This window comes from Panthera onca, chromosome D2 (assembly GCF_046562875.1).
Source record: "Panthera onca isolate mPanOnc1 chromosome D2, mPanOnc1 haplotype 2, whole genome shotgun sequence".
NCBI classification, from domain to species: Eukaryota; Metazoa; Chordata; class Mammalia; order Carnivora; family Felidae; genus Panthera; species Panthera onca.
In genome coordinates this window covers 38,297,868-38,310,188 of record NC_138349.1, presented here as the reverse complement: position 1 = coordinate 38,310,188, position 12,321 = coordinate 38,297,868, and the positions used below count along the sequence as shown (strand labels likewise).

General features: G+C 42.5%; 2 long non-coding RNA genes across 16 annotated transcripts in view; one reads left to right on the top strand and one right to left on the bottom strand.

The window, feature by feature from the left end:
- The window catches only part of LOC132677711 (uncharacterized), a 91,263-nt gene extending 82,634 nt beyond the window's left edge, over positions 1 to 8,629 (bottom strand). For 3 of the 15 annotated variants that reach the window (XR_014135361.1, XR_014135360.1, XR_014135359.1), the window contains exons 1-2: positions 6,460 to 8,618; positions 5,811 to 5,944 (exon numbers count right to left, since the gene is read on the bottom strand). This is a non-coding gene — a long non-coding RNA (uncharacterized LOC132677711). Of the gene's footprint in view, positions 1 to 2,992; positions 3,414 to 5,810; positions 5,945 to 6,459 lie in introns of those variants that run through there. The other 12 variants (XR_014135358.1, XR_014135356.1, XR_014135354.1 and 9 more) reach the window with 11 other exon arrangements.
- LOC145712499 (uncharacterized) overlaps positions 7,908 to 12,321 on the top strand; it is a 37,218-nt gene continuing 32,804 nt past the window's right edge. Inside the window, exon 1 of the long non-coding RNA XR_014135368.1 lies at positions 7,908 to 8,011. This is a non-coding gene — a long non-coding RNA (uncharacterized LOC145712499). The remainder of the gene's footprint in view (positions 8,012 to 12,321) is intronic.

Here is a 12,321-nt window from a genome sequence, read left to right as displayed (position 1 = left end):
AAGTGTTTTTTTAATTAAAAAAACCAAAAAACAAAGTAGACCAAAATTAGGCGATGCGAACACTGGGGGTTAGCGTAGCAATTTTAAGCTGGGAGTTTGCCTAGACCTCACTGAGCAGTGACCTTTGAGCCAAGCCCTGAGGAGGAATGGGAGTGCACCACCAGGCTCCCTGAGTAAAGCACATTTGGAAGTACATTTGGTACAAGGATGAAGGTGGCATTGTGCATGGTATGTTTCCAGAACAGCAAGAAAGCAAGCAGGGCTAGAGCACAGTGATCAAGGGGCTAAGGAAGTGAGATCAAAATGGATCAAAAATGAGCCACATAAGCCACTATAAGAACTTGGGCTTTTACTCAGAAAAATGTAGATGCTGAACAGAGGAGCGACCTAAAAGAACCTGACTCATATTCTACAAAGAGCACTGTGGATGCTGTGTGGAGGGGCCAGGATTGAGAAGCAGCAAGACCTGCTCTGCTCTGTAACTATTTCTATAATCTAGACAACAGCAGATCAATTATTCTGGCCTGGTGAGGGTAGCTGCAGCAGAGAAGATCAGAAGAGGTCACACTTTCGATACATGTTAGATACAGGGCCCAGTGGTTGTGCTGACAAAGAAGATATGGAGCACAAGAAAAATTAAAAAAAAAATTTTTTAAAGGTCAAGGATGATTCCAAAGAGTCTGCTATTAAACAAGGAGAAGGCACCAGAGGGGGCTGGTTTGGGAGGGGAAGCCCAGGAAGTCAATTTTAGTTACACTGACCTTGAGTCTATAAAACATTCAAGTGGAGACAGAGAGCAGTTAGATACATGCATCTCAAGTGCAGGAAGAGATCTGCAGGCCAGAGATTATCAGCAGATGAGAACAGACGAGACCGTCAAGGAGAGGGGGTGCTCAGACAGAGGAAGGACCAGGACCAAGGACTGAGCTCTAGGGCACACCAACATTCAGAGGTAGGAAGAAAAGGAGGAACGAGCAAATGAGAGAGAAGGAATATTAACAGAGTGTGAAAGCCAAGTGAATCAAGTGAAATCAGAAGGAAAAAGTAGCCAGTGGTGTCAAAAGTGACTAAAAGAGCACGTAAGAAGAAGCCTTTTACCACTGGATTCAGCAATGGAGGGCACTGCTGAGTTTGACTAAAAAAAACGAAGGGAGAAGATAGGGTTTTAAGGTTTTTAGTTCATAGCAGGATGCTAAATTAACACCATTGTTGGCTCCCTCCCAGAAGATCAGTCCAGGGAGAAAGAGCTGGAAAGCAAAGCAAACTGTGAGTAACCCTTTGTGGGACTCTGGTTAACTGAACTGGTGTGTGTGAGCCATGCTTTTCGCTGGAACAAAAAGCACCTACTCCCACTTGGGGATGACAAGTGACAAACTGGGAAGAATCAACCACAACTTTTATCGTGTTCTAAAGGAAGATTTCCTTAATATAAAGAAGTTAAATCTATACTTTAAAATTTTCCAGAAAGAAGGGAGCCTGGGTGGCTCAGTCAGTTAAGTGTCTGACTTCAGCTCAGGTCATGATCTCACGGTTCATGAGTTCCAGCCCCATCAAACTCTGTGCTGACAGCTCTGAACCTGGAGCCTGCTTTGGATTCTGTGACTCCCTCTCACTCTCTCTGCCCTTCTCCCACTTGCACTCTGTCTCTCTCTCTTAAAAATAAATATTTTTTCAAATTTCCATAAAGAAAATCCAGACCCTAGATAAATTCACTTAATTTTATAAATAAAAAATAAATAATACCAATCTTACGCAAACACTTCCAGAGATGAGGTAGTGAGGAAATCAGTAACAAGTTTTTTGAGGCCAGTATAAAATTGACATAAAACCTGACAAAGACATTGTAAGAAAGGAAAATAACAGTCTCTCTCATGAACAAAGACAAAGACAAAAACTGTAGACAACTTATCATGAAACATATTTAAAGGTGATAGAATAAAAAGGCCAGGGGGGATTTTTTTCCTGGTTTAACATCTGAAAATCAAGCACTAATAGATTTACCTCAACCAACATGCTAATATCAATCATTAAAAGAACACAGGAGAAAACCGTATATAATCACCTCAGTAATCAACACCCATTGGATGATAAAAACGCTCAGCAAACTAGGAGCAGAAGGAAACTTCCCAAAGAATATCTACCAAAAAAACATACAGCACACATCAAACAAAGTGATAAAATATTAAAAACTTTCCCTTGAGACTGGAAAGAAAGCAAGGATGGACTAGTTCTATTCCATAGTACTTTATAGCTCCTAGCCACAGAAATAAAGAGACAAAATAAAAAAATATAAATTTTTAAATGAACAAAAATCTATTAAATGGGGGCACCCCAGTGGCTCAGTTAGTTGAGCATCCAACTCTTGATTTTGGCCCTAGTCATGATCTCAGAGACATGGGAGAGAGCCCCACATTGGGCTCTGTGCCGAGCATGGAGCCTGCTTAAGATTCTCTCTGTCTTTCTGTCTCTCTCTCTTCCTCGGCCCCTCTCCCCCCACTCGCAAGCTCTCTCTAAAATTTTTTTTTTTAATTTTAAAAAAAGACAAAAGAAAAAGTAAAAAATGTCCATACAACATAGTTGTGTAGGTAGAAAATCCAAAATAATTTACAGATGAAATATGAGTTAATAAATGGTAAGTGTAGAGGCCACATTTAGTCAACAGCCTTGAACAATGAATATAGAAAGGGCCCAGGGGGACCCCAATCCCCTGGCTGAATACAAACAGTCTCATTAGATGACACGCCTCAAAATATCCATAGGCCTTAACTAATCAGTGGGCTAGTTACAACCACGCAGAGTTACCAAGAAAGGGAAAATTCCATTTGTCCCCTACCTTCTCACTTTTCCCCTTTAAATACAGCCCCCACCACTGCCTTATTGCAGACAACCTCTGCTTTGCTGTCCTGCCCTCTACTCCCTTGGGGTGTATTTGATAAACTTCTATCTCCTTTGTTCTGCCTCTGGTGAATTCTTTCACCTCCATCCTATTGGGAGAGACATCACAGTAAGGTCACTAAAAAAAGTTCAATATACAAAAATTCACTATATTTCTATATATCAGCAGCACCCAAATAAGGAGAAAAATATTCAACTAAGGATAACTCTAATAAAAAAAAGGACAAGACGTATATATAGAATTTATCAAACAGTGCTGAGAAAAAGAGAGCCTAAATGAAGAAAAATGTCATGTTCATGAATTGAAAATTCAAGTCTTGGGGCGCCTGGGTGGCTCAGTTGGTTGAGCATCTGACTTCAGCTCAGGTCATGATCTTGCAGTTTGTGAGCTTGAGCCCCGCGTCAGGCTCTGTGCTGACAACTCAGAGCCTGGAGCCTGCTTCCGAGTCTGTGTCTCCATCTCTCTCTGCCTCTCCCTTGTTCATTCTCTGCCTCTCTCTCTGTCAAAAATAAATAAACTTAAAAAAAAAAAAAAAAAAAAAAGAAAATTCAAGTCTTTATTAATATGACCAGTCTGCCAAATCAATCTATAGATTCAATGTCATACCAAATTCCAACAGATTGGCGGGGGGGGGGGGTGGGGGGGGGGGAGGGGGGGAGTTGACAAAGATTATTATAAAGTTTATATGGAAATACAAAGGACTTAAAGTAGCCAAGACAAATCTTGAAGAATGAAAGTAAAAAACATATTCCCACAGATATGAATACTTTTTATAAAGCTACAATAATAAGGGCAGGGTAGTATTGGCATGAGGCTAGATAAAGAGACAACTGAAGAGAAATAAGAATCCAAAAAGAGACACACACATACATGGTCACCTGATTTTCAACAAAATTCTCGTGGGAAAGGAAGTCTTTTTCATAAAAGGTACTACAGGAACGGGATAGCCATAGCTCATGACAAAAAAAGAGACAGGGAAAGATACATGTGTATGCATTTATATATAATAATTCAAAATGGATCATACACTTAAATGTGAAAGTAAAACAATTCGAGCTTTTAGAAGAAAGCACAGATGGATTCCCTTATGACTTCTGGACAGGCAAAGATTTTTTAAGCAGGACACAAAGAGCACTAACAATTAAAGATCGACAAACTGGACTTGATTAAATTCAGACAAAGTCTCAAAGAAGATATTTGCAGTACATGTATCCGACAAAGGACTCCTATAAAGAACATACAAGGAATTCCTACAAGTTAACACAGCAAAGACAAGCTACCAAAATTTTTAATGGACAAGACTGAAACACACTTCAACAAAAAGATATCAGAATGGTCAGTTAATATGGAAAGATGCTCAACATCATCAGCCTTCAGAGAAGTGCAAATTAAAATCACAATGAGATACCACTACATTCACTCACCAAATACTGAAAAGAAAAGAAAGAAAATGAAAACAAAAGAAACCTCACAAACAATATCAAATGCTGTCAAGGGTCAAGGATACAGTGCAACAGGACTGGGGGATGGCTGGTGGGAAGGTAGAGTAGTACAACTATTTTGTCGAACCACTGGCAAAATCTGTCAAAGCCAAACAGACATATGTTCTATGACCCATCAATTCCACTTCTAGGTTTATATTCCTCAGAATCAAGTGCATATGTACACCAAAAGACATATACAAAAGCCAGAATTAAAAACAGCCCAAATATCCATCTAGAGCAGAATGGATGAACTGTGGTAGAGTCATACAGTGGGAAAAAAACAAAACTAGTGCTACCCGCGGATGATGTTACAGACGTAACACTCAGTAAAAGAAGTCAGATGAGACACAAAAGAACATATATTGCATGATTCTATTTATATGAAGTTTAAAATAAGACAAAACTAATAAATGTTAATAGAAATCAAAATAATGGTTCCCCTCGAGTGAGAGTGGGCAAGTACTGTCTTGGAAAGAACACAAAGGAATTCTTCTGCATTGCAGAAAATGACCCTTATTCTGACCTGGGTGATAGCCACCCAGATGCATAGTGTACGAAAAATTCAAGTTGTACCCTTCTGATTTGTGCACCGAATTTCAATTTCAAAAAAAAAAAAAGAAGAAAGAAAGAAACATTAACAACTTGAAAGTAACAAAATTTATTTACCAACTGGATGTGTAGGTTGCAGGCAAAGGCCAGCACTTAGAACAAAAGCTATGTTTGTTACCTGGATGATGAGCTGGCTGGTAATAACATTTAGTAGGAAATAAAGAAGGGTGGCAGGGCAGCGGGGGGGATCTATAGAGTTTGAAGGGCCTTTAGACGAGCCATTCACAGTTGGCCATTAAGGTCTAAGATAGGGGAGAGGGCTGGACCAGAGAGCCAGATTCAAGCATCCCAGCAAATGGTACATCTCCAGAGAGAACAGATTAGTCAGCAAGACCAGGAGAGTGAGGACAATCACTGGAGAGTGAGGAGATCAATAACAGACACTGTGGGAGAAACAATAAGAGGCAAAAAGAGGAAGAAGACTCTACTGAGAGAACAGAAAAGAATTACAGAAGGAGGAATAGACCAGAAAACAACCAACAAGACTTTCTAGGAGAGACTGGACATGAACGTAAAAACTGGACAGAATGCTCAATTCACTGAGCATTACCTTAATTAAAGTAACTTCAGTACTAAAGTATCCATGACATTTGCCATAATAAGATCACTAATGTCCCTTACCAGACAGATCCAACAGTGATTTGGTTTGAAATACGGAAATGGGGAAACATTTGCCAGAAAATACCTTTAACCCATCTGTTGCACACTCTATACATAGCATTAAAGATTATCTGAAGGTGGTATAATCCATTCTTTTTGGAGACATCCCTGGTTCTATGCCTGGATTAGGCAGAAAAAGGTCGATGGGGGTGGGAGCATACCTGGGTGGCTCAGTGGGTCAGGCATCAAACTCTTGATTTCAGCTCAGGTCACCATCTCACAGTTCATGGGATCAAGTCCCGCGCTTTCCAGCCTACTTTGGATCCTCTCTCTCCCTCCCCTACTTGCGCATGCTCTATCAAAATAAATAAACAAACATTTTTTAAAAAAAGAAAGAGGTCTATGGCACCATGGTGTTTTGGCCTTTAGAAACCTGGACTGACTGAGTTCTCCTTTAGCACAAGTGTCCTGCTTCCCTTGAGGAGCAATTATAGGCAGCAGACTGCATTACTTCTCATAGTAACTGAAAGATTATTTACTATGTTACACAGGAAGAACAAGACAGGAACATTTTTAAGAACTCTTATGTCTTCTGAGGAATTAGCATGACAGTTTCTTCAGGGGCCAATTCAAACCATGCAACAGAAAATGTCTGCATTTTTGCTACGACTATCAGAAGAATCGGACAGATTTGGCTGTAATATAAAACCTGCACATTTCTGCACACCACTTTGTCCTCATATTGATGCGCTCCTGGCTATTTTCCCTGAAGCTGATTTTCATCTATTTCTATATTTCCATTCTAACCTATTGACCCTTAAAAGCCTCATACAGTCACAGTAAACAAAATAGGGAAAATAAACAACTCACCTGAGATCTATTCATTTTCTACGGAACTAGGAAACATGTAGGGAACTACAAAGGTGGAGCTAGGGGAGAAGAAAGAAAAAATAATCACAAGAGATCTGACCTACTTTGCACCTCCCTGGATTCTCTCACCTATAAAACTCCACTCACTAGCTGGATAAAATGTCCTCCTGTAGGAGAACATCCTTTGGTCCTTAACTACCTCGACAGTAGTTTCTGTCTTTTGATGGAAGCCCGTTTTGACTTAACTGTATCTGAAAATCCGACTATTGGTTAGACCGCACATGAACAGGAGGACCCTGACATTTACCCTCTCTGGCTCAGTGTTTTTCATCTTTCATTGTAGGCAGAAACAGGTAACCCAGAAGTTCTTTCCTGCACTACCTTCTGAGTCTGCGAAGTCAGAGGAGAGGATGCAACACATCTGTCAATGCCGCATGTGGCATAAGGGCCCCTCAGGATCTGAAAAGGGTGGAGCATTTGAAAGACATCAAAGTCTGTTAGAGAGGTCTCAGAATTTTCTTGGTGGGTTGAAAACCAGTGTCACCCACAGAGGGTAACTACACCTGCCGTGGTGAGAATTTTGTACCGTACACAATTGTCAAATTACTATATTGTACGCCTGAAACCAATATAATGTATGTCAACTATACTTCAATAAAAGAAAAATGCCGTCACCAACCCCCCCGCAAAAAAAAAAAAAAAAGAATTTTCTTGGTGGTAGGTGGTATTTCTTTCTCCCAGACCATCCTCTCTCAAACCTGCAAATGAAGTGACCTTTCCTTGGCAGGCTTGCCCTTTGGCCTTAGCCCTTACTCACCTCTCCTAAAACCTGGCTCAGACCTCAGGTTGTCAAGGTTGAAGGGTGGCTTGCACAACACAAGGATCACATACTGCTACTAGCCCTGCAAATCTACAGTCTGCTCTTTCTCTGCCTCGCCCTCCTCTGCTCTGCAGCCCTGGTCCGGGATCGCCATTCAGACTGGCGATCTTACAGGTGGGATTCCTCTTTACAAGAGCTTGGTTCCTAGGAATCAGGACACGAATGTCAGGGACAAAATCATTTTAGTTGTAACCTACCATTAGGGTCTCAAATCTTGGAGCTCCCTGGGCCCCAGAATCTTGGGCTGATCCTTCAAAAACCCCAAACTAGGACCACAGGCTGGACAGTTCGTTCAGACCAGGCCCAGAACTAACCATTATGAAGAGTGACCCAGGAAACCTCACGACACCAAGAATCCCCAAAATACCAGTGCCCCACAATAAAGCGGAGTCTACGTTATACTTGACAGCGATACCCTCTGGCTCAGTACTGGGTCGGACACAAAGCCGGATTTAGGCAGAATCATTTCTTAGGGAGGAGGCAGTTGTGGACGCGCCTCCTAGCGCCACCTCCCGCGGGGCTGTACGATCCGAGGCACTCGCGGGCCTGAGACTCCATTTCCTAATCTGTTACAGCAGAAGGGTGAGGATTCCCTGCATCGCCGAGCGCGCGGCGGCCTCAGAACAGGAGGGCCAACGCCATCGCGGCCTTTTTGAAAACCATCAGGCTCCGGTAAGCGTACAAAGATCTGATCCGGATCCGCCTGCACGGCCACTCCCGCGGGCACGGATCCGAGGCCCACGCCCCGCCCTTCCGCAGCCGCCGCTCCCCAACTGCGCTCCAGCCCCTGCCTCGCCCAGGGGCAGGCCGCGCGCGGGCGACGCATGCGCCAGAACTCCCGCCCTCCCCACCCCTTCCCCCCCGGCTCCCGCGCGGTGCAAACCGCAGACCCGGAAAACGCTTCCCATCAGGCCCCGCGGCAGGAACACCCCCCCCCCCCCCCCCCGCCCGGCCCTAGAGGGGGAGGGGGGTGCCGAGCCGCGTAGGCTATAACCGCGAGGGGGCGTGAGGCCGACCTTCGGCCAGCCCAGACTCGTGGGCGAAAGTCTCGAGAGGTTTCGAGCCGAGCGAGCGTTGCGGAGGAAAACAAGCCCTTGGCCGCAGAGTTTCCCCCAGGAAGGCACGGCAGCTTGGAGCTGGGCGTGTTGGTTGTAGTAGTAATGATAAAATATGATGGTGCCAGCTTCTCAAAATTACTTGCAATACGCAAAAATTGTAGATGAATAAAAATACAAACCGAAAGAAAACGACTATCACACACAGCCTGATCTCCGTTAGATGGCTGTGCACCGTCTTCTGACATTTTACAAAAATGGCATTTTAAGGACGTGACTACTGTAGCATGTTTTCGGTAAAGAAGGTAAACATTTTCTTGGTCAATTTATGTCCCGGCTCTTTCTTATTGATACTTCCAAATAAATAGGACATTCGAAAGAATTTAATGAGCGGACACAATACAACTCTCATAGAGTCAACAGCTGTTAGTTAATATTTTGCCATGTTTGCTTTATCTAGATGTGTAGTCATTTATGATGACACCAGCCCTGAATATGTCATCATGTATCATCTAAGATTAAGGGCATATTCCTGCGGGATCACAATAACATTATCACACCTATACTATTTAACACTAATTCCATAAAAACCATTTAATATCAAGTCCATATTCAAATTTCCCCAACTGTTCCAAAATGTCTCTTATAAAAGTTTTGTTAAGTTTTTTTGAAACTATTTTTTTTAAACCAGGATTCAACAAAACCCAAAACAATGGAACCCACATATTATAGTACATAGTGGTGGTGTATTAGAATGTGTAAGTGAAAATAAGACAAGATTTACTCTCTAGATAATTGAGTACTAATTTTCCCATTGGAATAAGTGTAGTGAGTGCATTCTGAAAGAGCATAAATCTACCAATAGGATACAGAAATTTTGTTTTAATTCTACTTCATATTTTCTGAGCATTTAACAGAATTCAGCTACCAATTCAACTGCATAATCCATCAAACTTGAATTGTATTAAAAATCAAAATTTGGAGCAGCTGGGTGGCTCAGTGGGTTAAGCTCTGACTTGGTCTCTGGTCATGAACTCGCAATTTGTGAGTTCAAGCCCCGTGTGAGGCTCTGTGCTGACAGCTCAGAGCCCGGAGCCTGCTTTAGGTTCTGTGTCTCCCTCTCTCTTTGTTCCTCCCCTGCTCAAACTCTCTCTCCCTCTCTCTCTCTCTCTCAAAAATAAAGATTTAAACAAAAATTTTTTAATCAAAATTTTATTCCAAAGCTATCAATTTTCAGGCATGTTTTACAGCACAAGGTCGAATACTACTCCTAAGTAAATATTAGTTGGTTAAAAAAAGAAAGATTTTTAATTTTAACAACACTGAATATTAAAGTAGCGACACAAGTCTGGAGATCACAAAATGAATGTTTCAAAACACATATGCAACATTTACAGGAGACTTGACATGTGATAGAGTTAAATTTTGTGTGTTTAAGGTAAAGGGGATTTTGTATAGTAGTATAACAAATATTGACCTCAATTTGCTGCTCAAGAGTTTTAAAAATCTATGACTCCCAACAATTTTTTTAAAATATTAAGAGAATTTCATTATTTTAAACTTTGTATATAACATATAACTTTGAAATATTTATTCACATTATTTTAAATTTGCAGAACTTAAATTCCCGTATGTGACAGCAATATCCTTAACCGGCAGTCTTTTGCGCAGTTCAGGTATGTGTGAATTTCAGTCACTATGGTTTAGTTAAATAACACTGGCCCCACAACAATATGATTCCAATTTCAGCTACCACTTTATATTAACTGAGGAATCGCATGAAGTAGAATCTCAGCTGCTAGGTCTTCAGTCTACAAATCACTAATAACGGCTGCACATCATGATCAGTGACAAGTCACATCCCTTCTTTCAAAGTCTGCCGGTAATCCGTCACTAAATCTGTTACTCAGTTCACACTGAGAGAGCAACAGTTGGAGTTGTGTGGGCTCTTTGTCTCCCGTTGGTAAACTGTTTTGGTTACTGAGAATTGCAGAACTCTCAGCACATAATAATTCCATCCGGACCTCTGCTGGGAGACAAACTCTAGTATGGCATCTACCGGCATCAGGCTGTGTCCCTGGGATGACCCCAGCCACTCCCATGCCCACCTCCCTACCCTGCCTGCCAGTCACACACACACACACACACACACACACACACACCCCATTAAAATGTTGGGCCAAAAAACTCAACTCTGCCAGAATTTGCTGTTTGTGCCAGCCAATAGCGATAGGCCCCTAACTTCCTTTTCTTAGAACATTTACTAATTAGTAATTCTTCCTCTGTCCCTTTGAGATGTACATGTACCACCAACTCAGAAGTGTCTCTTCAAGAACCTGAAAGCCATTTCCTTGAAGTGTATCCATCAGGAAGGATAGGGCCTCTGTCTCCCAGTCTCTGTGCGAGGATAGAATTCTAAATTAATTACAGCTGCAGCTGACCTAATCGCATTTATACTTTTTAATATTTCACTTCTCTGACTCTACTTGAGCCTCTGCTTTCCCCCACCACATTCTCCTTTTAAAATATTCTATTACCTCCTGGCACATAGGTGGCTCTGTCGGTTAAGCATTCAACTCTTGATTTTGGCTTAGGTCATGATCTCACGGTTCATGAGATTGAGCCCCACATAGGGAGCTGCTCAGAGTCTGCTTGGGATGTTCTCTTTCCTCCCTCTCTGCCACTCCCAACTCTCTCCCTCTCTCTTTCAAAATAAATAAACTTTACAAAAATCCTATCACTTCTGCACAAATTAGAATAGAGCTCAACCCTTTCCTCTACTGTCAGTAACTACTGGATAAAGTCTATTTTCACCACCTTAACTAATGTCTGGCTGTATTTATCTTTTTTTTTTAATGTTTTTTTTTAATTTTATTTTTGAGAGAGACAGAGCACGAGTGGGTTAGGGGCAGAGAGAGAGAGGGAGACACAGAATCTGAAGCAGGCTCCTGGCTCCGAGCCATCATCACAGAGCCCGTTGCAGGGCTTGAACTCATGAACCGTGAGATCATGACCTGAGCAGAAGTCAGACACTTAACCGACTGAGCCACCCAGGCACCCCAGCTGGGTTTATCTTTGACATTACCCAGAAGAAAGGAGATGGACTTCCCATTCAAAATTGGGTTTGGGTGTCAAAAGTGATGGCACCCCACATGCACAAAGAGGGTTTATCACTCATCTAATGAGGCTTTCTGGAGCGAACAGGGATAGTTTCCATGCAAGTCCCAAAACGGCTTAAGAGAGCCCTGAAAAGACTGGCTTAAGGGTTTTATTGGGCTTAAGGGGTGGGACTGACATGTGGGCTCATGGGCTTGTGTGACTTGAAATTCCCTCCAGAGTCAAAGAGGGGGATTACCTGGGCTTTCACATCAGCTTGCCCAGACGTAGGGCAGGAGGAGAAGGAAGACTGGTGGAGCTTAAAAGCTGTCATTGTTGCATCCACACGACTCCTGAAACAGAATGCTACGGGCACTGGTGACAGTCACAACAAAGTTTATTGCAATGAGAGGCAAGGCAAACCGATCAATCGGGACCGACACTCTTGACCAGAGTACAGTCTCGAACAGCCGGAGTGCAGAAAATTTTTTTTTTTTTTAACATTTATTTATTTTTGAGACAGAGAGAGACAGAGCATGAATGGGGGAGGGGCAGAGAGAGAGGGAGACACAGAATCGGAAGCAGGCTCCAGGCTCTGAGCCATCAGCCCAGAGCCCGACGCGGGGCTCGAACTCACGGACTCACAGACCGTGAGATCGTGACCTGAGCTGAAGTCGGACGCTCAACCAACTGAGCCACCCAGGAGCCCCAGAGTACAGAATTTTTATAGCCTACCACATCGTCTTATTATCACCTGGGAACAGAACAAAGGAATAGTTCCCAGGTGGAAACAGTTCAAACAGGCCCTTGCCCCAATCCAATCAAGCGCTA